A 23,086-nucleotide genomic window follows, 5' to 3' on the forward strand; every position below is an offset into this window, starting at 1 on the left:
CGAGGGGAGTCGTTTCTGGCGCGGGGTCAATGGGTGGTGTGTTGACGAGCCATGTGCTCGTCGTCTCCCTGACAAAACGAGGCAGCAAGGAGCGCCGGCTGCGGATGTGGGCACAGGGAGGTGCGGCTCCGGCGAGCAGGGCCGGAGACGGGGCCGCGGAGCGGCACGGATCCGGGCGCTAGACGGCGTCCCAAGTAGGATCCGAGGTGAGGCAGGGGAAGACGGCGGCGACTGCTGCTTGCGAACATGGCGCCCATGGCTGACGATAAAAAGCTTCTGTGAGAGAGAGAGAGCAAGAGCGATGTATGAGAGAGAGAGCTGGAGAAGAAAGGACGGGGAGGAGGCGCTAGGGCGCTGCAGACGGACCGGCCTTGGAGCACTAGGCTCGGGGCGACGCGCATCAGGGAGGCAGGAGGCCTCGAGTCGAAGACGGCGGGGCTCCGGTTGGTCCTGGAGACAGCGCAAGGATGACGGGGAGGAGCTGCGGCGAACTTGAGGCGGATCTGCTAGGGACGGACCTGATTCAGCAGCTGCAGGCAGCGGACGTGATGAGGAAGGCTATGGAGTTGCGCTCCGGCGGCGGTGGTCAAATCCATGGCGGGGACGGGGCTTCTCCTGTGAAAACGACGGGAGAGGGAGGTTACACAGAGAGGCAGGGGAAGAAGGAAAATGGGAGGAGGAGCAGAAGAGAAGGGAGACGCGGGACGGGGCAACTCCGTCGGGAACTGGCCTGGTGACTCGCCGGACGGCGACGTTGAGGAGCTCGGGATCGAGCCGAGCTCGATCTGGGAATCGGGCAGAAAGAGGCTGATTGGTCGGGCATGGAAACTGAGGAGGAGCGGTGGTTGGTGGGGATCGGTAGATGGATTTTGGATCGGGCATCTGGCTGTTGGTAGGTGGGGAATGGATCCCGAGGGGAACTGGCTGGCGGCGGCTCGATGGGACAAGGCTCCTAAATTTTAGGGTTTCATCTGAGTATAAATAGCAGGTGGGTTAAATAGGGGCTATCCGGTCCCTTCGATCGTAATTGGACGGTCGCGAATACTTATGTTAGGAAGCCCAATTAACAAAACGGAGACGTTTTGTAGACGTTTGGGGATGATCCGGATCCAACGGTGACGACTGCTCGGGTCGGGTCCGGGACAATTTTCGGATGCGCGCGCGAGGGGTCGGTTGGAACTTGTGGGCTGTGTAGAAGGGCTCGAGCTGAGAGAAGAGAAGAGAGAGAGAGGCCCAGCGACTGTTTTCGGAGACCGAAAACGTCCGACGTTTGACCGACTATATGCCGCTATAGTTATCCGTTGGGGCATCAAACGATCTCCGAATGCGATGAAACTTGACAGGCGGTCTATCTACACTATAATAAGACCACATGTCAACTCTCATCCCATTCCGAGAACATTTTCCGGCCACTTATAAAATACTATTTCGGACATGCCGCGGGCACGTGCAAGTGTGTCTGGGCTCAGAACGGACAACGGACGGAACTGGGAGAACCCGGGCTAATGCAAGTTTTGAAAACATGATGATGCAATGCACATGATGACATGGCAAGATGCAACACGCAAGCGAATGACACAGCAATGACAACGAATAACTGGAAGACACCTGGAGCAACGGTCTCGGGGCGTCACACAAACTTACGACAAGGTTCACATCAGGTCTGGTACATAGCATGGCATACATAATAGAACCTATGGCTGAGGCATGGGGGATGACACTCATCTTTTCTCTATCTTCTGTCGAGGTCGGGCATTGAGCCGTGCTCAATTTCACACCTTGCAATACAGGCAAGAACCCCTTCTTCGACTGATCCATATTGGACTTCTTCAATATCTTGTCAAGGTATGTGCTTTGCAAAAGACCAATGAGGCGTCTTGATCTATCTCTATAGATCTTGATGCCTAATATGTAAGCAGCTTCTCCAAGGTCCTTCATTGAAAAACACTTATTCAAGTAGGCCTTTATGCTTTCCAAAAGTTCTATATCATTTCCCATCAATAGTATGTCATCCACATATAATATGAGAAATGCTACAGAGCTCCCACTCACTTTCTTGTAAACACATGCTTCTGCATAAGTCTGCATAAACCCAAACGCTTTGATCATTTCATCAAAGAGAATATTCCAACTCCGAGATGCTTGCACCAGCCCATAGATGGATCACTGGAGCTTGCATACCTTGTCAGCATTCTTAGGATTGACAAAACCTTTTGGCTGCATCATATACAGTTCTTCTTTAAGGAAACCATTAAGGAATGTCGTTTTGACGTCCATTTGCCATATCTCATAATCATAGAATGCTGCAATTTCTAACATCTCTCGGACTGACTTCAGCTTCGCTACGGGTGAGAAGATCTCATCGTAGTCAACCCCTTGAACTTGTCGATAACCCTTAGCGACAAGCCGAGCCTTATAGATGGTCACATTACCATCTGTGTCAGTCTTCTTCTTAAAAATCCATTTATTCTCTATGGCTTGCCGATCATCAGGAAGTCTGTCAAAGTCCATACTTCATTTTCATACATGGATCCTATCTCAGATTTCATGGCTTCAAGCCATTTGTTGGAATCTGGGCCCGCTGTCGCTTCTTCATAGTTCGAAGGTTCACCGTTGTCTAGCAACATGATTTCCAGGACAGGGTTGCCATACCACTCTGGTGCAGAACGTGTTCTTGTGGACCTACTAAGTTCAGTAGCAACTTGATCCAAAGTTTCATGATCATCATCATTAACTTCTTCTCTAGTCGGTGCAGGCACCACAGAAACATCTTCCTGAGCTGCGCTACTCTCCGATTCAAGAGGCAGTACCTCATCAAGTTCTACTTTCCTCCCACTTACTTCTTTCGAGAGAAACTCTTTCTCCAGAAAGGATCCATTCTTGGCAACAAAGACCTTGCCTTCAGATCTCAGGTAGAAGGTATACCCAATAGTTTCCTTAGGGTATCCTATGAAGACGCATTTTTCCGACTTGGGTTCGAGCTTTTTAGGTTGAAGTTTCTTGACATAAGCATCGCATCCCCAAACTTTCATAAACGACAGCTTAGGTTTCTTTCCAAACCATAATTCATACAGTGTCGTCTCAACGGATTTCGACGGAGCCCTATTTAAAGTGAATGTGGCAGTCTCTAAAGCATAACCCAAAAATGATAGCGGTTGATCAATTAGAGACATCATAAATCGCACCATATCCAGTAAAGTGCCATTACGATGTTCGGACACACCATTTTGCTGAGGTGTTCCAGGCGGCGTGAGTTGTGAAACAATTCCACATTTCCTTAGGTGCGTGCCAAACTCGTGACTCAAGTATTCTCCTCAAAGATCTGATCGTAAGAACTTTATTCTTCTGTCACGTTGATTCTCTACCTCACTCCGAAATTCCTTGAACTTTTCAAAGGTCTCAGACTTGTGTTTCATTAAGTAGACATACCCACATCTACTTAAGTCATCAGTGAGGGTGAGAACATAACGATAGCCACCGCGAGCCTCAGCGCTCATTGGACCTCACACATCAGTATGTATGATTTCCAATAAGTTGGTTGCTCGCTCCATTGTTGCGGAGAATGGAGTCTTGGTCATTTTGCCCATGAGGCATGGTTCGCACGTGTCAAATGATTCATAATCAAGAGACTCCAAAAGTCCATCTGCATGGAGTTTCTTCATGCGTTTGACACCAATGTGACCAAGGTGGCAATGCCACAAGTATGTGGGACTATCATTATCAACCTTACATCTTTTGGCATTCACACTATGAATATGTGTAACATCACGTTTGAGATTAAACGAAAATAAACCATTGACCAGTGCGGCATGACCATAAAGCATATCTCTCATATAAATGGAACAACCATTATTCTTGGATTTAAATGAGTAGCCATCTCGCATTAAACGAGATCCAGATACAATGTTCATGCTCAAAGCTGGCACTAAATAACAATTATTGAGGTTTAAAACTAATCCCGTAGGTAGATGTAGAGGTAGCATGCCGACGGCGATCACATCGACCTTGGAACCATTCCCGACGCGCATCGTCACCTCGTCCTTCGCCAGTCTCCGCTTATTCCACAGCTCCTATTTTGAGTTACAAATATGAGCAACCGCACCAGTATCAAATACCCAGGAGCTACTATGAGCGCTGGTAAGGTACACATCAATAACATGTATATCACATATACCTTTGGCGTTGCCGGCCTTCTTATCCGCTAAGTACTTGGGGCAGTTCCGCTTCCATTGACCATTTCCCTTGATATAAAAGCACTGAGTCTCGGGCTTGGGTCCATTCTTTGGCTTCTTCCCGGCAACTGATTTACCGGGAGTGGCAACTCTGTAGCGACCTGACCTCAAACAGTCAAGTCTCTGTGCTTCAGTGTCATCCCTAGATCGGTAATGCTGACACACACAATACTCGAGGATTTATAATAGAGTAGCAATCACATACTTATTACATCGAATGTCTCAAAAGAGAACTTATTACAATAAATATGGCTTAAGGCCATCTAATACGATAACAGCGGAAGGCTTGGAAGATAAAGTGAGTCCATCAACTCCAACGGCATAGCTGAGCTGCACGGCAATGACATAACGAACCTTACTCCTCGTCTGAAAAGTCTGCAACATAATACGTTGCAGCCCGAAAACGGGTCAGCACATGGAATATGCTGGCAAAGTAACAAAGTAGAGCAAGAACAGAATAATACTATCACTACATGCATATTTGGCTGGTGGAAAGATCTATGGTTATAGTTTTTGCGAAAAGCCAATTTTTCCCTACAACAAAGGAATAGATTTTATTTAACTATCATGGTAGTTTAAACATCATTGAGAAGGTTCCTCCAACTCAATCCCAAATAAAGTAATTAACAACTCAACAATATTAGTTTAGAGTGATGAGATACTTATGATACTCCAAGTACTAGATACTCAAGATGTCCATAACTGGGGACACGGCTAACCATGATTAGTTTATACACTCTGCAGAGGTTTGCGCACTTTTCCCCATAAGACCCAATCTCCTCCGTTGGATTTCTCGCACTACATGTTTGAGAAACGGATGACCGAGACACAGTCTTTCAGAAGCATTAACCCCTTACTCCGGGCAGACCATACCAACCTACATCCCACTACCTGCTGATCCACCTCTTCGGGAGCTTCATGCAACTTACTCAACTATGCTAGAGCCCATAATAGCTTCTGGCTGCACACGGAAGTTTCTAGCATGAAAATATCTCAGTTCCCTTTGATCCTGGGTGGCGGACCATAGGATTATCACATGGGTACTCCGGGATATCCTAGGACAACACTGGATTCCCCAGGTGCCCAACAAGCAATCCACCCAGATGTGTATTCAAGTTGCCACCTTAAGTTGAACCATTAATTAACAAACTCACATCTGTCATGGATTTCACTCACCCAACCACGTCTACGAGCATAGCATAGCAATATAAGCAATACGTAGAAGTAACTCCCAAGGGTTTGAATATAACAGGGCAATAGGTTCTACCTCATCAACTACTTCCCAACCCACATGTTAATCACATCCTAACCATGCAATGTTTGAGGATTGGAACTAATGCATAAAAACTGGGTGATAAAGGGGTATGATCAAAGTGTTACTTGCCTTGCTGATGATCCGCAAAACCTAGGGACTCGTAGTAGCACGCTTCGCACTCAGGGTGTTCTATCGCAAACAAACAAAAGCATACATAAGCAATCAAGAAAATAAACATGGGTAAATCTCAAATAAGAAGATCTAACCAGAAAGTTCAACTTAAGAACTCCGGTTTGCAAAAAGAATCAAATCAAACGGAGCAACGAAACTCAAACTGTGAAAGAAATAAGCTTCGTTTACTAATCTAGACTAAGGTCAAATTTTACAGTAGCAAAACCTTGTTCAAGTTAGTTAAACGGAAAGAGGGTTTCAAGACGAAGATCTAGGCGCTTGAATCGCCTGATTCCGACAAACGAGCGACAAGATAAACTGAAACAAAAATCGGATTAGAAATCGCGATCGGAAATAATCGCGGAAAAATCCGAAAAAAGAAAACTGACGAACAGGCTAACGAACGAAAGTTCGTTGTCTGCGGCTATCGAGTGAACACCGTTCGTTAAAACGAACGTACGGACGAATGTCCGCAAAGTAACTAAACCAAGAAAAATCGGCGAACCCATCTATCCAAAAAAACTAGGGTTTTCTAACAAAAACCGAACCGGTTTTAAAAAAACGAACGGCGCTTATACCTCCGGCGAGGTCCGGCGCGACTGGGCGGCTCCGGCGAGTGGGGCAGGGCGGCGCGGGGCAAGCGGCAGCGCAGGGCAGCGGCAGTGGCAAGCGGCAGCGGTGGCAAGCGGCGACAAGGCGGTGGGGCAGGCAGCTTGCGGTGGCGGCATGGGGCGGCTCGGGGCTCCAAGGGGGGCGAGGCGGCGGCTTATAAGAGGAGGGGGGTGCGGCGGCTTGGGGAAGGGGGCGAGGCGCAGCGTGTCCGGGATAGACACGGCGGCAGCGGCGGCGCACTAGGGAGTCCTCTCCCGAGCCGGTGCGGGGAGGCGCGCGGCTGGGCCGGCTGGGCCTCGGCCAAGTGCGGTCCGGCGGGAGTTTTTTTTTAATAATTTCGTCGGAACTAAAATAAATCCTAGAAAATAAAATAAAAATCTAAAAATGCCAAAACAAATTTTCACCGTCTAAATAAAATATTTAGAACAAGATGAACATTTTCTTGGCCCTAAAATGCAATTTTGAAAAACGTGCAATTTTTCTAATTCAAATAAAATAGCAATAAACTCCAAATAAAATCAAATATTTGATTTTAATATTTTTCCACCAATATTTCATTTATTTTGGAGAAGTCGTATTATCTCCTCTCATATATTTTAATATGAAATATTTTCGGATAGAAAAATAATCAAAACCAAAATCCTCGTTTCAATATTTGATAAAAGTCAAATATGAAAACAGGGAAATCCCCAACTCTATCCGAGGGTCCTTGAGTTGCATAGGATTTCGAGGATTCGCGAAACAAAATGCAATAAAATATGATATGCATGAATGATCTATGTATAACATTCCAAATTGAAAATTTAGGATGTTACAAACTCCCTTGCCATCCTTCTTGAAGTTCTTCTTACCCTTGCCTTTCTTGGAACTAGTGGTTTTATTCACCGTCAACACTTGATGTTCCTTTTTGATTTCCACCTCTGCTGATTTCAACATTGAATATAAATCAGGAATGGACTTCTCCATCCCTTGCATATTGTAGTTCATCACAAAGCTCTTGTAGCTAGGTGGAAGCGACTGGAGGATCCTGTCAATGACCGAGTCATCTGGAAGATTAACTCTCAGCTGAGACAAGAGGTTGTGCAACCCAGACATTTTGAGTATATGCTCGCTGACAGAACTGTTTTCCTCCATCTTACAACTATAGAACTTGTCGGAGACTTCATATCTCTCGACCTGGGCATGAGCTTGGAAAACCATTTTCAGCTCTTGGAACATCTCATATGCTCTGTGCTGCTCAAAACACTTTTGGAGCCCCGGTTCTAAGCTGTAAAGCATGCCGCACTGAACCAGGGAGTAATCATCACTACACGATTGCCAGGCGTTCATAACGTCTTGAGTTGCTAGGAAAATGGGTGCGTCACCTAGCGGTGCTTCAAGGACATATGCTTTCTTGGCAGCTATGAGGATGATCATCGAGTTACGGACCCAATCCGTATAGTTTCTACCATCGTCTTTCAGCTTGGTTTTCTCTAGGAATGCGTTGAAGTTGAGAGCAACATTAGCATGGGACATATGGTCTACAAGACATATTGTAAAGACATTTTAGACTAAGTTCATGATAATTAAGTTCATCTAATCAAATTATTTAATGAACTCCCACTTAGATAGACATCCCTCAGTCATCTAAGTGATACATGATCCGAATCGACTAGGCCATGTCCGATGATCACGTGAGACGGACTAGTCATCAACGATGAACATCTCCATGTTGATCGCATCTACTATATGACTCATGTTCGACCTTTTGGTCTCTCGTGTTCCAAGGCCATGTTTGTACATGCTAGGCTCGTCAAGTGAACCTAAGTGTTTTGCATGTGTAAATCTGGCTTACACCCGTTGTATGCGAACGTTAGAATCTATCACATCCGATCATCACATGGTGCTTTGAAACAACAAACCTTTGCAATGGTGCACAGTTAGGGGGAACACTTTTCTTGAAATTTTAGTGAGGGATCATCTTATTTATGCTACCGTCATTCTAAGCAAATAAGATGTACACATGACAAACATCACATGCAAATCATAAAGTGGCATGATATGGCCAATATCATCTTGCGCCTTTGATCTCCATCTTTGAGGCGCGACATGATCACCATCGTCACCGGCATGACACCATGATCTCCATCATCGTGTTTTCATGAAGTTGTCTCGCCAACTATTACTTCTACTACTATAGCTAACGGTAAGCAATAACGTAAAGTAATTGTATGGCGTTTTCATTGACACGCAGGTCATACAATAAATTAAGACAACTCCTATGGCTCCTGCCAGTTTTCATACTCATCGACATGCAAGTCATCATTCCTATTACAAGAACATGATAGATCTCATACATCACATATATCATTCATCACATCCTTTTGGCCATATCACATGACATAGCATACCCTGCAAAAACAAGTTAGCCGTCCTCTAATTGTTATTGCATGTTATGGGTTTCTAGCAAGAACGTTTCTTACCTACGCAAAAGCCACAACGGTGATATGCCAAATGCTATTTACCCTTCATAAGGACCCTTTTCATCGAATCCAATCCGACTAAAGTGGGAGAGACAGACACCCGCTAGCCACCTTATGCATCAAGTGCATGTCAGTCGGTGGAACCAGTCTCATGTAAGCGTACGTGTAAGGTCGGTCTAGGATGCTTCATCCCACAATGCCACCAAAACAAGATAAGACTAGTAATGGTAAGAAAATTGAACAAATCATTGCCCACAACTACTTTGTGTTCTACTCGTGCATAGAATCTACGCATAGACCTAGCTCATGATGCCACTGTTGGGGAACATAGCGATAATTCAAAAAAATTCCTACATGTCACCAAGATCAATCTAGGAGATGCTAGCAATGAGAGAGAGAGAGAGAGTGTGTGTGTGTGTGCATCTTAATACCCTTGAAGATCGCTAAGCGGAAGCGTTACAAGGAACACGGATGATGGAGTCGTACTCGCGGCGATTCAAATCGCGGAAGATCCGATCTAGCTCCGAACGGACGGCGCCTCCGTGTACAACACACATACAGCCCGGGGACGTCTCCTCCTTCTTGATCCAGCAAGGGGGGAGAAGTTGAGGGAGAGCTCCGGTAGCACGATGGTGTGGTGCTGGAGCTTGCAGTTCTCCGGCAGGGCTTCGCCAAGCACTACGGAGGAGGAGGAGGTGTTGGAGAGGGGGAGGGATCCGCCAGGGAAGGGGTGTTGCTGCCCTCCCACCACCCCTCTATTTATAGGGTGAAGGGGAGAGGGGGCCGACCCCCTTAGATCCCATCTAGAGGGGGGCGGTGGACAAGGGGGGAACTCCCCCCCCCCAAGTTTGGTGGGAGGCGCCCCCACCTCCTAGGGTTTTCAACCATAGACGCCTTGGGCCCTTGGGGGCACACTAGCCCCCAGGGGCTGGTTCCCACCCTTGTTCAGCCCACTTGTCCCGTCGGGGCAGGTGGCCCCACCCGGTGGACCCCCGGACACCTTTCGGTGGTCCCGGTACAATACCGATAACCCCTGAAACCATTCCGGCGACTGAAATTGGACTTCCCATATATAAATCTTCACCTCCGGACCATTCCGGAACTCCTCGTGACGTCCGGTATCTCATTAGGGACTCCGAACAACCTTCAGTAACCACATACTATTTCACATAACAACTCTAGCATCACCAAACCTTAAGTGTGTAGACCCTACGGGTTCGGGAACCACGCATACATGACCGAGACATCTCTCTGGCCAATGACCAATAGCGGGATCTGGATACCCATGTTGGCACCCACATGTTCCACGATGATCTCATCGGATGAACCACAATGTCGGGGATTCAATTAATCTCGTATACAATTCCCTTTGTCCATCGGTATGATACTTGCCCGAGATTCGATCGTCGGTATCTCTATACCTCGTACAATCTCGTTACCGGAAAGTCTCTATAGTTCCATAACGCATGATCCCGTGTCTAACTCCTTAGTAACATTGAGCTCATTATGATGATGCATTACCGAGTGGGCTCAGAGATACCTCTCCGTCATACGGAGTGACAAATCCCAGTCTCGATTCGTGCCAGCCCAACAGATACTTTCGGAGATACCTGTAGTGCACCTTTATAGCCACCCAGTTACGTTGTGATGTTTGGTACACCCAAAGCACTCCTACAGTATCTGGGAGTTGCACAATCTCATGGTCTAAGGAAACGATACTTGACATTAGAAAAGCTCTAGCAAACGAACTACACGATCTTGTGCTATGCTTAGGATTGGGTCTTGTCCATCACATCATTCTCCTAATGATGTGATCCCGTTATCAACGACATCCAATGTACATGGTCAGGAAACCATGACCATCTATTGATCGACGAGCTAGTGAACTAGAGGCTTACTAGGGACATATTATGATCTATGTATTCACACATGTATTACGGTTTTCGGTCAATACAATTATAGCATGAACAATAGAAAATTACCATGAACAAGGAAATATAATAATAACCACTTTATTATTGCCTCTAGGTCATATTTCCAACCGATTGATGGGCTACTATGGGGCCAAGCTGGAGTATGGATCCATGCCTAGATAAGGAGTCTTCGGAGTCGTGGTGTGCCCTCCAAGCCAAGATTAGGCAGGATCTTCCCTTCTTTGTAACCGATCGCATGTAACCCTAACCCTACCAGTGCCTATATAAACTGGAGGGTTTTAGTCGTTAGGGCTAGAGCCACATTCATCACCTCATCACCTTAGGGTTAGCTCGCCTAATATCAAGGTAGATCTACTCTATAACCATATTATACATCCAATACAATCATGCAAGACGTAGGGTATTACCTCTCCGAGAGGGCCCAACCTGGGTAAACACCGTGTTCATCGTCCCTTGTTCCCCATTGATCCTAGATCCATAGCTCGGGACCCCCTACCCGAGATCCACTGGTTTTGACACCGACATTGGTACTTTCATTGAGAGTTCCGCTATTGGGTCGCCCATGGATCAATGGCACACCTGATCATCGGAGACGGCGTCAGCTCCGGGGACCTCTTAGTCCCCGGCCAACTCTTCGTGTTCGGCAACATTGTGCTGCACACCAACCCAACTGGTCATCTAGACCAAATCGACAACTTCGCCCCTGAGCACCAGATTCGATTCGGCAATTTGGAGTATGTTGCGGACGTGCGAGCTAATCTGGTATTTACCGGATTCACAACCTCTCCCCGCACCCCCATGGGCCTCGCCGTGCCTGCTCTGGGGCCTCTTACCGATCTGATCAACGGATCGGCACTGGTCCTTCAGCCACCCTTGAGTCTGGATGACTCCACTTCGGGCGGAGGCCAGGAATCCCCTTCAGCCACGCTCACAATACCCGCCGAAGACCCTCCTTCGGGCCTCGATGCAGAAGCAAGGTTCGGACGCCGAGAGTCACTCTCGGCCGAACCCCCTCTTCACGACACGCCTCCGGCCTTGAGCCCTTGCGACGAGTTGACGATCGGCAGCCAGGAATTACCCCGGGCCCAAATCAACTCAGCCTCGAGCCTCGGTGCGAAAACAACGCTCAAGGACTAGGGTCCGCCTTCAGTCTCCAATGATGGTCCGGTCCCGAGCTCCGAGCTCAACTCGGTCCTTGAAAACCAAAACCCAGTTAGGGCATAGATTACCCATCGCCCCGCTATGCTAGAGTTCGGCCCGAAACTCCCGCCGCCCGCAAGCTCAGCGACCCTCGCCCTATTAAACGAGGCACTAGACCGAATCCAGAAGATGGCTATTCGGGAGGACCTACCCTTAGCTCACGTTCAACAACCCTTCGAGGCATATCTCGGGGAATTTTGCGCCCCACCGACCACCCACTTAGTAGCCACTGTCGAAGATTTAACCGACATGCTGGATTACACCTTAGAAAATGCCGAATACATGGATGAGGACAGTAGTGCCACGGCTAACATTGATGCCACTCCCCCCATTACCGGTCGTTTGACGGCCACGTCCACCTATGACGTCTACATGGTAGACACCCAGAAGGGAGACGACAGCACCCCCAGGAAGGATAACGGCATGCCCAGCGAGGAGCTGCCAAAGCGTCACAGACAGCGCCACCGCTCCAAGGCGCATCGAAGCCACACGAGCAACATGGACGCCGGAGAAAATGCCACCCTGGACAATGCGGACAACCTTGACCCCGGCTCCGACAAACAACCACAAATCTACCATGAGGGGCATGAGGAGCATGAGGATCCACTCAATCCATAACATCTCGATCACTCCGAAGAAGACAATTACCTCCCTCTCTCAAAAGAGGAGGTGAGCCTGGGCGACGAAGATTTCATCATCCCTAAAGACCTGCTGGATCAAGAGCAGTTCAAGCGGAAGCTTATCGCCACCGCGTGCAGCCTGAAGAAACAGCGGCAGAAAATAAAGGCTGAACAGGACACGCTCAATGAGATGTGGACTAAAGTCCAGGGCGCCGAAGAGGAGTACGGCCACAAGTAACAGACAAAAAGCTACCCGGAGAGAAAGCTACTGCCACTTTTCGACGACGAGGCCATAGAGCCAGCACCTCCAAGGTACACTCAAGCAGACCAACCAGATGCCCCCACGAGGACGGGATCAGACAGTTGATAAAGCTGAAAAACCTACCACCCACCCTTGTCGTCAAGGCAAGGAACCATTATGGTCAGGCTATGAGTACGACCTTTGCTGGGACCTAGATGCTTGGGTAGACCGGATAAGGTCCATTTACGGGCCCAAAAGAGATCCTCTTGCTAGACGGGACAGATACAAATCCGGGTTAGTCCAAAATGACAGAGCTTGGGAACTGCAACGAGCCCGGATGGCAGATGACCTCTAGCGTGATGTAGCCTGAGTAAGGGGTGCCGCTCACCCCCTTTGCTTCACAGATAAAGTGATGAAAGATGAATTCCCAGAAGGTTTCAAACCTGTGAACATTGAGCCCTACGATGGGACAACGGATACTACAGTATGGATCGAATATTTTCTATTGCACATCCACATGGCACGAGGAGACGACCTCCATGCCATCAAGTACCTACCATCAAAGCTCAAGGGTCCGGCCAGACATTTGCTAAACAGCCTTCCCGAAGACTCAATATGGTGTTTGGAAGAACTCGAGGAGGCCTTTCAAGCCAACTTTCAGGGCACTTATGTTCGGCCCTGGGACGCCGATGACCTGAGCCATGTAATCCAGCAGCCCAGCGAGTCAGCTCGCCAATTTTGGAACTGGTTTTTGACCAAGAAAAACCAAATCGTTGACTGCCCGGACTCCAAAGCAATAGCCACATTTAAGCACAGTATTCGGGATGAATGGCTAGCATGGTAGTTCGGCCAAGACAAGGAAAGAACGATGGCCGCACTTACCTCCCTGATGACCCGCTTCTACGCCAGAGAGGATAGCTAGTTGGCCCGTGGAGGCACCAATCCTGATACCCCCGGCACCTCAAAAGTTCGGGACGAGAACGGGAAGCCCCGAAGGAACAAGAACAAGCGCCTCCATAACGACGGTGAAGCTGAGGAAATGACAGTAAATGTCAGATTCCGTAATCAAAAGTCCGGGTCATAGAAAGGGCCCTCTAATGGCAACCAGGATGGCCCAACCAAGCTGGACGCAATCCTGGACAGACCCTGCCAGATCCATGGCACCACGGAGAATCCCACCAACCACTCCAACCACAATTTTTGTGTGATAAAATAGGCCAACAAGCTTCAAGCCGAAGACTCGAGTAAAAGCCCACAAAGCAAGGACGACAAAGAGCCCCGTAGGCTAAACAGTGGAGGCCAAAAACCGTTCCCTTCTGAGGTCAAGATGGTGAACATGATCTATGCCACTCACATACCAAGGAAGGAGAGGAAGCATGCGCTGCGGGACATATATGCCATCGAACCCGTAGCGCCGAAATTCAACCCGCGGTCGGCTTCCCCAATCACCTTTGACCGTAGAGACCATCCGACCAGTATCCGTCACGGAGGGTCGGCGGCCCTGGTACTGGACCCCATTATCGACGGGTACCACTTCACGAGAGTCCTAATGGACGGGTGGAGCAGCCTAAATCAAATCTATGCATACATAGTGACAAAAATGGGGATCAATCCATCAAGGATGAAACCCAGCAACACCTCTTTTAAGGGGGTTATTCCGGTCATAGAAGCCCGATGCTCAGTCATGGTAACTCTTGAAGTGGTGTTCAGCTCACCGGATAATTTCTGAAGCGAAGATTTGATCTTCGCTATTGCTCCATTCCGTAGTGGCTACCATGCCCTCCTCCGCCAAACGGCGTTCGCCAAATTTAACGTCGTCCCGCATTACGCCTAACTCAAGCTAAAGATGCCCAGTCCCTCGGGCATCATAAGAATCAATGGCAACATGGAGAGCTAACTCCGGACAGAGGAACACACGACTACCCTGGCAGCCGAAGACCAAGCCATCGCCAACGAGCCCGATCCCCACCATGGGAGCCCCCTTGCGTTCGCTGCAAATAAGGATGCGTGCCCCATGACATGCTCGTCTTCGTCGCGCTCTATGTGCCTCGTCAGCACACCTTCGCGCTTGAGATACCATGGATGGCTGTGGGGACTGACATCGAACCCATATCCCCACGTATTCTGTTCAACTGATCTGTAACATCCCCACATCCTCAACGACCATGGATGATAGTTAATTTGATCATGTGCATAAACAGAAATTTTGCACCCAGTATTTGAATTTTAATTCTATGATGCAACATGATCAATTGCTCAAATTTACATAGTACTGGGTTACAAATTGGTTAAATTTTCCTAGTTTTTGAAAAGTTTTATAGTTATAGAAGTATGGAGAAAAATTCTGTCATTATGTATTGTTCTTTTTTAGACAGATTCTGTTTAATTGCATAGTGTACTTGTTTTGATGATGCTCTGGAATGTATCAGGAGGTATAAGCCATGGAGAAGTCAGAATATAGTAAGTAGTATTCAAGAGCAATTATGAATCTATTTATAACAGTACCCAAGTGGATGATTGATTTATTATCTAATGGATCTCATGAGGTTTTGTTGAGTTTTGTGTGATTGAAGTTTTCAAGTTTTGTGTGAGATGACGATGGATGAAAGAATAAGGAGCGGCAAGACCCTAAGATTGGGGATGCCCAAGGCACCCCAAGGTAATATCCAAGGAAGATCCAAGCATCTAAGCTTGGGGATGCCCTTGAAGGCATCCCCTCTTTTGTCTCCAATCTATAGGTAATATTACTCGAAGCTATATTTTTATTCATCACATGATATGTGTTTCGCTTGGAGCATTGTGTGCTATAGTTTTATTTTGTTTGCTTGCTTCCACAATCATTGTTTGATGACCACACCTATTATGATAGAGATACATTGACCACAATTTATTAGAATGCTCATTATGCTTCACTTATACCTTTTGACTTAAGGCAATTTGCTCATGTGCTTCACTTATATCTTTAGATCATGACAAAACTTATATTTTAAAGAAATCGATTGCAATCTCATGCTTCACTTATATCTTTTGAGAGTAGAGTAGGAAGTGTTAATTTGCATCAGTTATATGTTTAGACCAAAAATGATAGGTATACAAGAGTTGTACAATAAAAACTTACATGTAGATCATTGAATGGCAATGCGTATGATCAATGATATTGAAGTTATAATATGGAAGTTTACTATTTAATAAAAACTTTCATGTAGTCCATAAGCTTTGCAGGCGAAGACCACCTTTCGTTAGGATAAGATGTACTACTTGTCCCCTTTCAAATTGGCCACTGTGTGATATCTTCCCGCCTACGTTTAGGGGAAGAGGACCGAGGCCACAATAAATATAGGTTAGCCACCACCGTAGAGAGGGAGATCCTGATCCGATCCTGGTTGAATCATTCCTCACCCCTCAACCTCGTGATGTTGTTCATCTCTTGTACCAGTTGATCCTCACCTCCTCGTGAGGCCAATCCACCACAAAGCAGGAGTAGGGTCTTACACCACAAGGTGGCCCGAACTTGGGTAAACTGCCGTGTTCATCTTCTACCTTACTCACGCAAATCTGGCTAGGCTGTGGGGCGATGAGTGATACTTCTCCAATGTATATATAATTTTTGATTGTTCCATACTATTATGTTATCTATTTTGGATGTTTTATATGCATTAATGTGCTATTTTATATTATTTTTGGGACTAACCTATTAAACTAGGGCCCAGTGCTAGTTTCTGTTTTTCCTGTCTTTTTAGCTTCACGGAAAAGGAATACCAAATAGAATAAAACCTTCGCGATGATTTTTCTTGGACCAGAAGACACCCCAGAGACTAGAAGATCAAGTCAGAAGATCCACGAGGCACCCTTGTGGCCTGATATGTCTCCGTTGTATATACAATTTTTGATTGTTTCATGCCAATATTATTCAACTTTTACATACTTTTCGCAACTTTTTATATGACTTATTTGGACTAACTTACTTATCCAGTGACCAGTGCCAGTCCCTGTTTGTTGCATGTTTTTGTTTTGCAGAAAATCCATATCAAATGAAGTCCAAACGCGATAAAAATTTACAGAAAATTATTTTGGAATATATGTGATTTTTAGGAGGTGGAATCAACACAAACGGGGACAAACAGAGCCCACAACCCACCAGGGCATGCCAGGCACCCCCTGGCGCGCACAGGTCTCTTGTGCCCTCCTCGAAGGTCGGTTCGGGCCCTTCTTCTGGCGCAATAAAGATAATTTATGGAAAAAATCGTGTAAAAATTTCAGCACAATCGGAGTTATGGATCTCCGAGAATTTAAGAAACCATGAAGGGCCAGATCTGGGGAGCGTGAAACAGAAGAGAACAGAGAGGGAGATCCAATCACGGAGGGGCTCCCGCCCCTCCGCCGCCATGGAGGCCATGGACCAGAGGGGGAACTCTCCTCCAATCTAGGGGGAGGCCAAGGAAGAAGAAGAAGAAGAAGGAGGGGGGCTCTCTCCCCCTCGCTTCCGGTGGAGTCGGGGCAACGATCGGGATGGCGATCTACATCAACAATCTCGCTACCGTCAACACCAACTCTCCCCCCCTCTATGTAGCGGTGTAACACCTCTTCTCCCTACTGTAATCTCTACTTAAATATGGTGCTCAACTCCATATATTATTTCCCAATGATCTATGGTTATCCTATGGTGTTTGAGTAGATCCGTTTTGTCCTGTGGGTTAATCGTGATCTTGGTTGGTATGATTGTATATTTTATTTATGGTGCTGTCCTACAGTGCCCTACATTCTTGCGCAAACGTGAGGGGCCCTCTCTGTAGGGTGTTGAAATATGTTCATGGTTCACTTATGGTGGGTTGCGAGAGTGACAGAAGCTTAAACCCGAGTAGGTGGGCTATGGCGTATGGGATAAAGAGGACTTGACACTTAATGCTATGGTTGGGTTTCATGACCTTAATGATCTTTAGTAGTTGCGGATTCTTGCTGGAGTTCCAATCATAAGTGCATATGATCCAAGTAGAGAAAGTATGTTAGCTCATGCCTCTCCCTCATATAGAATTGCAAGAATGATTATCGGTACTTATTATCAATTGCCTAGGGACAAATAACTTTCTTGTTGATACAAACCCTTTTACTAAACACCTAACTTTTATTATCTTGCAAAGTACTTCTAGTTTTATTCATGCAAAGTAGTTCTAGCATCACACCTACAAAATAGTTTCATACTTGTTTTCGGTAAAGAAAACGTCAAGTGTGCGTAGAGTTGTATCGGTGGTAAATAGAACTTGAGGGAATATTTGTTCTACCTTTAGCTCCTCGTTGGGTTCTACACTCTTATTATCGAAAAAGGCTACAAACAATCCCCTATACTTGTGGGTTATCAAGACCTTTTTCTGGCGCCGTTGCCGGTGAGTTATAGCGTGGGGTGAATATTCTCGTGTGTGCTTGTTTGCTTTATCACCAAGTAGTTTTTATTTCATGTTCTAAGTTGTTCTCTATCTTTAGTTATGGATATGGAACACGAAACACCAAAAAATTAGTTGTACCTGCTACTCATGGAGATGGGGAACCTCCTAAAACCCTCGATGCTCGTTATGTGAAAGATATTATGCACTACTTTGATAATCCTGAGAAAACCCCATTCAACTATATAATGGGAGTAACGTTGGATCAACGTGAATACTTTAGGGATTATCGCTTGACTCATAAAGGGAAATTGTTATGGGATCAAATTCATATGTTGATATGGTATGCTTGGAATCTGTGCTTGAGATATGATTATACTTGTTGCTCTAGGATGAATGCTCCACATCTTCCCTTTTCATGCAAATTTAATGATAATGAAACCTTAGCTTCTTATGCTAATGGTATATATGATTACTATGATGTCGAACGAATAGAAGAATTTGTTGCTTTTAAGGGTTCTTCTGAAATTGAATCTCTGTTTTAAAGTATGAAGATGATGATGATGCTAGCTATAGACCTGAAAATCTTGATATTCTTAAATATTTCTATTATAATTATAAATACAATTGCTATATTGATGCATTTATTGAGAATATCTCCACTGTCCAAGAAGAGACTAACATTTTGCAGGAGTCTATGGAAGAAGAAAATGTTGAAACTGTGAGCTCATTGGATGAAAAGAATGAGGAGGGGAGCGAAGAACAAACGGAGGAAGAGACAATTAGCTACCTGTGCCCACCTTCTAATGAGAGTAACTATTCAACTCATACATTATTTAATGCCCCTTTGTTCTTACCGAAGGATGAATGCTATGATAATTGTTATGATCCCGTTGATTCATTTGAAATATCCCTTTTTGATGAACTTGATGCTTGTTATGCTTGTGGCCAAGATGCCAATATAAATTATGCCTATAGAGATGAACTTGCTATAGTTCCTTATGTTAAGAATTACATTGTTGCTATTGCACCCACACATGATAGTCCTATTATCTTTTTGAATTCTCCCAACTACACTATATCAGAGAAGTTTGCTCTTGTTAAGGATTATATTGATGGGTTGCCTTTTACTGTTGCACATGATGATTTTGATGAATATAATATGCACATGCTTGATGCTCCTACTTGCAATTATTATGAGAGAGGAACTATATCTCCACCTCTCTATGTTTCCAACACGATAAAATTGCAAGAAACTGCTTATGTTATGTATTGGCCTTTACTTGATGTGCATGAATTGTTCTTGTATGACATGCCGATGCATAGGAAGAGAGTTAGACTTATTCATTTCTTGATATATGTTGCTTTGTGCTCACTACTAAATGCCAGATCATTGCTAATTAAAATTGGCTTTGATATACCTTGGGATCCGGGTGGATCCATTACTTGAGCACTTTATGCCTAGCTTAATGGCTTTAAAGAAAACGCTGCCAAGGAGACAACCCTGAAGTTTTATAGAGTCATTTATTTATGTTGAGTTCTTTTATAAAGTTCAAAAACAAAAAATATAGAGGGGAACACAAAACTTTTCAAAAAGGAAAGTGAAAGTGAGAGAGACAAGCATTGTTGAAGTGGGGGAGCTCCTTGAACTTTGTCATGCTCACGGAAACTTTGTGAATCTTAAATTACAGAAACTTTTCAGCAAAAATAATTATCCCCTTGTACAATTCCATTATATTATAAAAATAATGTGCCAAGGTTTGCCTTTAGGATGATTAAATTGCTTGTTGGTTTGTGCGGTGCAAAACAGAAACTTTGGCTGTAGTGCTCGATTTTACATTTTTTACTGGAATGTCAAACGGTTCTGAAACTTTTTGCAATGTCTTTCTATACAAAATTTTTATTTTTTCCTAATTTGTAATAATTTTTTGAGTTACAGAAGTATGGTGGTAATCCGAATCTTTACAGATTGTCCTGTTTTCACATATTGCTGTTATAGCTTCATTATTTGCGTATGTTTGAATTCTTGTTGAAGCCTCCTTGACTTGGGGCCATAGAATTGTGATAGAATACAGTGGGTAATGTTTGTTTATAATTATACAATAATGTTACAGCAGTACATGATGGGATTTCATTGCCATATTCACTAACCCCGCCACTAAAAGTTTGGTTAAGTTTTGTGTGGATGAAGTGTTCGAAGATCGAGGAGGTCTCGATGTGAGGAGAAGGAGGAGAGGCAAGAATCAAGCTTGGGGATGCCAAAGGAACCCCAAGTAAATATTCAAGGAGACTCAAGCTCTAATCTTGGGGATGCCCCGGAAGGCATCCCACCTTTCTTCAACAAGTATCGGTATGTTTTCAGATTCGTTTCGTTCATGCGATATGTGCAAATCTTGGAGCATCTTTTGCATTTAGTTTTCACTTTACTTTTATGAACCATGCTTGTATGAGATAGTCCATGGTTGATTTATAGAATGCTCATTGCACTTCACTTATATCTTTTGAGTATGGCTTTATAGAATGCTTCATGTGCTTCACTTATATCATTTGAAGTTTGGATTGCATGTTTCCCTTCACATAGAAAACCGTTGTTTGAAGAATGCTCTTTTGATTCACTTATATTTATTAGATCATGGTCTTTTGTACAAAGAATTAAACTCTCATGCTTCACTTATATCTATTTAGAGAGTCAACAGGAATTGGTCAATTGCATGGTTAGTCATAAAATCCTACATAAAACTTATGGATCACTAAATATGATATGTTTGATTCCTTGCAATAGTTCTGCGATATAGAGATGGAATATGTGGGAGGTACTAGTAAATGGTTGTGTTTAGTAAGAATATTGGTGCTAAGATTTGTGATTCCCGAAGCATGCACGTATAGTCTCTCGTTATGCTATGATGTTGGAGCATGATTTATTATTGATTGGCTTCCTTATGAGTGGCGGTCGGGGACGAGCGATGGTCTTTTCCTACCAATCTATCCCCCTAGGGGCATGCATAGTAGTACTTTGTGTCGGCGTTCTGGGAATGGGGGTCCCCAGACTTGCCTGCCTGCGGCCTGCGGCGTGGCTCAAAAGGGGGCCCAGCGCGGCCCGTCTTCATCAACACAGACCCAAGACCCTCGCGAGGGGCCAAGCCTCATGGGGCGGACGACCCGGAGCTTCCTCAGGCATGACCTCATTAGGTTGGCTCGCGAGGAGGCGGAGAGATCAAGGCGGGGTACCTCACGAGGTGCCCGTGACGCAAGCCATGACGACCAAAGGCGCCAGGCGGGCGCCAGCCACGCAGTGTCCTCCTTTCCTCTTTAGTGCAAAGGGAGCAAGCGCGGGCGAGAGCATCAAGCAAAGGCATCCGTTTCGGTGCAACGAGACCAAGACCAGTCCAACGGCAGAGAGGAAGTCATTGTGGAGCCCAAGCCAGCGTCACCACCAGAGCCTTTGGCAGGCGAGGACCAACTTTAGTCAGGATAAGTGTACCAGATGTTCCCCTTCAAAATGGCCAATTGTTGGCGCCCTTCCCGCTCAATATTTGGGAAGAGGCCCAGGGCATTTGCCTATAAATAGGACTAGCCACCCATAGGGTAGGGGGGGATAAAGAGATCGGATCAAATCGAAATCAGAGAGAGAGAGGGAAGGGTGACTGAACTCCTCCTAGCAGTTCATCCCCTCAGCCAAGATCAGACCCTCGCGAGGCTGTTCTTCCTTGTATTGCTCATCATCATCAGCCCAAGAGGCAATCCACCACACCACACATTGGAGTAGGGTATTACACCACAACAGTGGCCTGAACCAGTATAAACCCTTTGTCTCTTGTGCTGTTCTTTCCATAGCTTAGATCTTAGCGAGGTGGAGGGGTGCAGGTAGGTAGAAAGCGAAATCTCCGCGCGCACCCCAGTGTTCGAACCTCAAGGGTCTGCCGGAACCCGAAATCCGACATTTGGCATGCCAGGTAGGGGTGCACCGGAATTTGTCTTCCACCACCCCGTTCTCCTCCGACCATCGCGTCCATGTCTGACGCTCGTCGGGCCCGCGCTGAGCGCCGGGCCGCGCTCGCTTCCCGCATCGCCCAGACAGCTCCTGTCGGCGGGCGCCCTCGCCGTTCCTCGTCACCTGCCGTCAACGCCGCCACCGGGCCGACAGGGGACGAGCAGCAAGCGTCATCTCAGCATCCGTCCGTGCGGCAAGACGGCCGCACCGCTACTCCCTCGCTCACCCCAGCTGGTTCTTCGTCCCGCGTGCTCCGCGCACCCATGGAGGCTCGAGCTGCGCTCATTGCGGCAAACGAGCTCCTGCGCTACCGTCCCGTCGATGACGTCTACGAAGAATGGCTCGACCGCGTCGCCGAGCTCGTCCGCGCCGCAGGGGGCTCTCTTGCGCCGTCCGTTCCGCTGCACCGCACCCCGCCCCGCGTGGGCGACGAAGCTCCGGCGGCGCCCCGGCCGCCTCCTCCTCAAGAAGGCGCCATGGCTCCAAGGCGTGTGGCCCCTGGGCGGAACCCGCTCCGTCAGGTGCCAGCGCGGCAAGAGCAGAGCTGCCAAGAAGTCCCTCGCCCGCAAGAAGCTGCCCGGGCGCTCCCTGCTCCAGCACGTCGTGACCACGCTCCTGCTCCCGCACGTCAAGACCCCGCGCTGCTCCCAGCTGCAGTGCGTGGGGACATGCAAGACCAAGCTCTCCGTCACCCAAGGCCTCCCATGGCCACAGCAGGCTGCCGTGCCTTCAACACCGAGCTACGCAGCGTCGCGTGGCCCGGCAAGTTCAAGCCAGACCTGCCTCCTCATTACGACGGCACGGCCGACCCTGCGGAGTTCCTCCAGCTCTACGAGCTGGGCATCGAAGCTGCCAATGGAGACGAGAAGGTCATGGCGAACTGGTTTCCCATGGCGCTCAAGGACGGGGCCCGCACCTGGCTCCTGAACCTGGCTCCAGGCACGATCTCCTCCTGGGACGAGATGCGCACCCGCTTCATCGCCAACTTCC

This window comes from Triticum urartu, chromosome 3A (genome assembly GCF_056163025.1).
Source record: "Triticum urartu cultivar PI428250 chromosome 3A, HENAU_Tu73, whole genome shotgun sequence".
Lineage (NCBI taxonomy): Eukaryota > Viridiplantae > Streptophyta > Magnoliopsida > Poales > Poaceae > Triticum > Triticum urartu.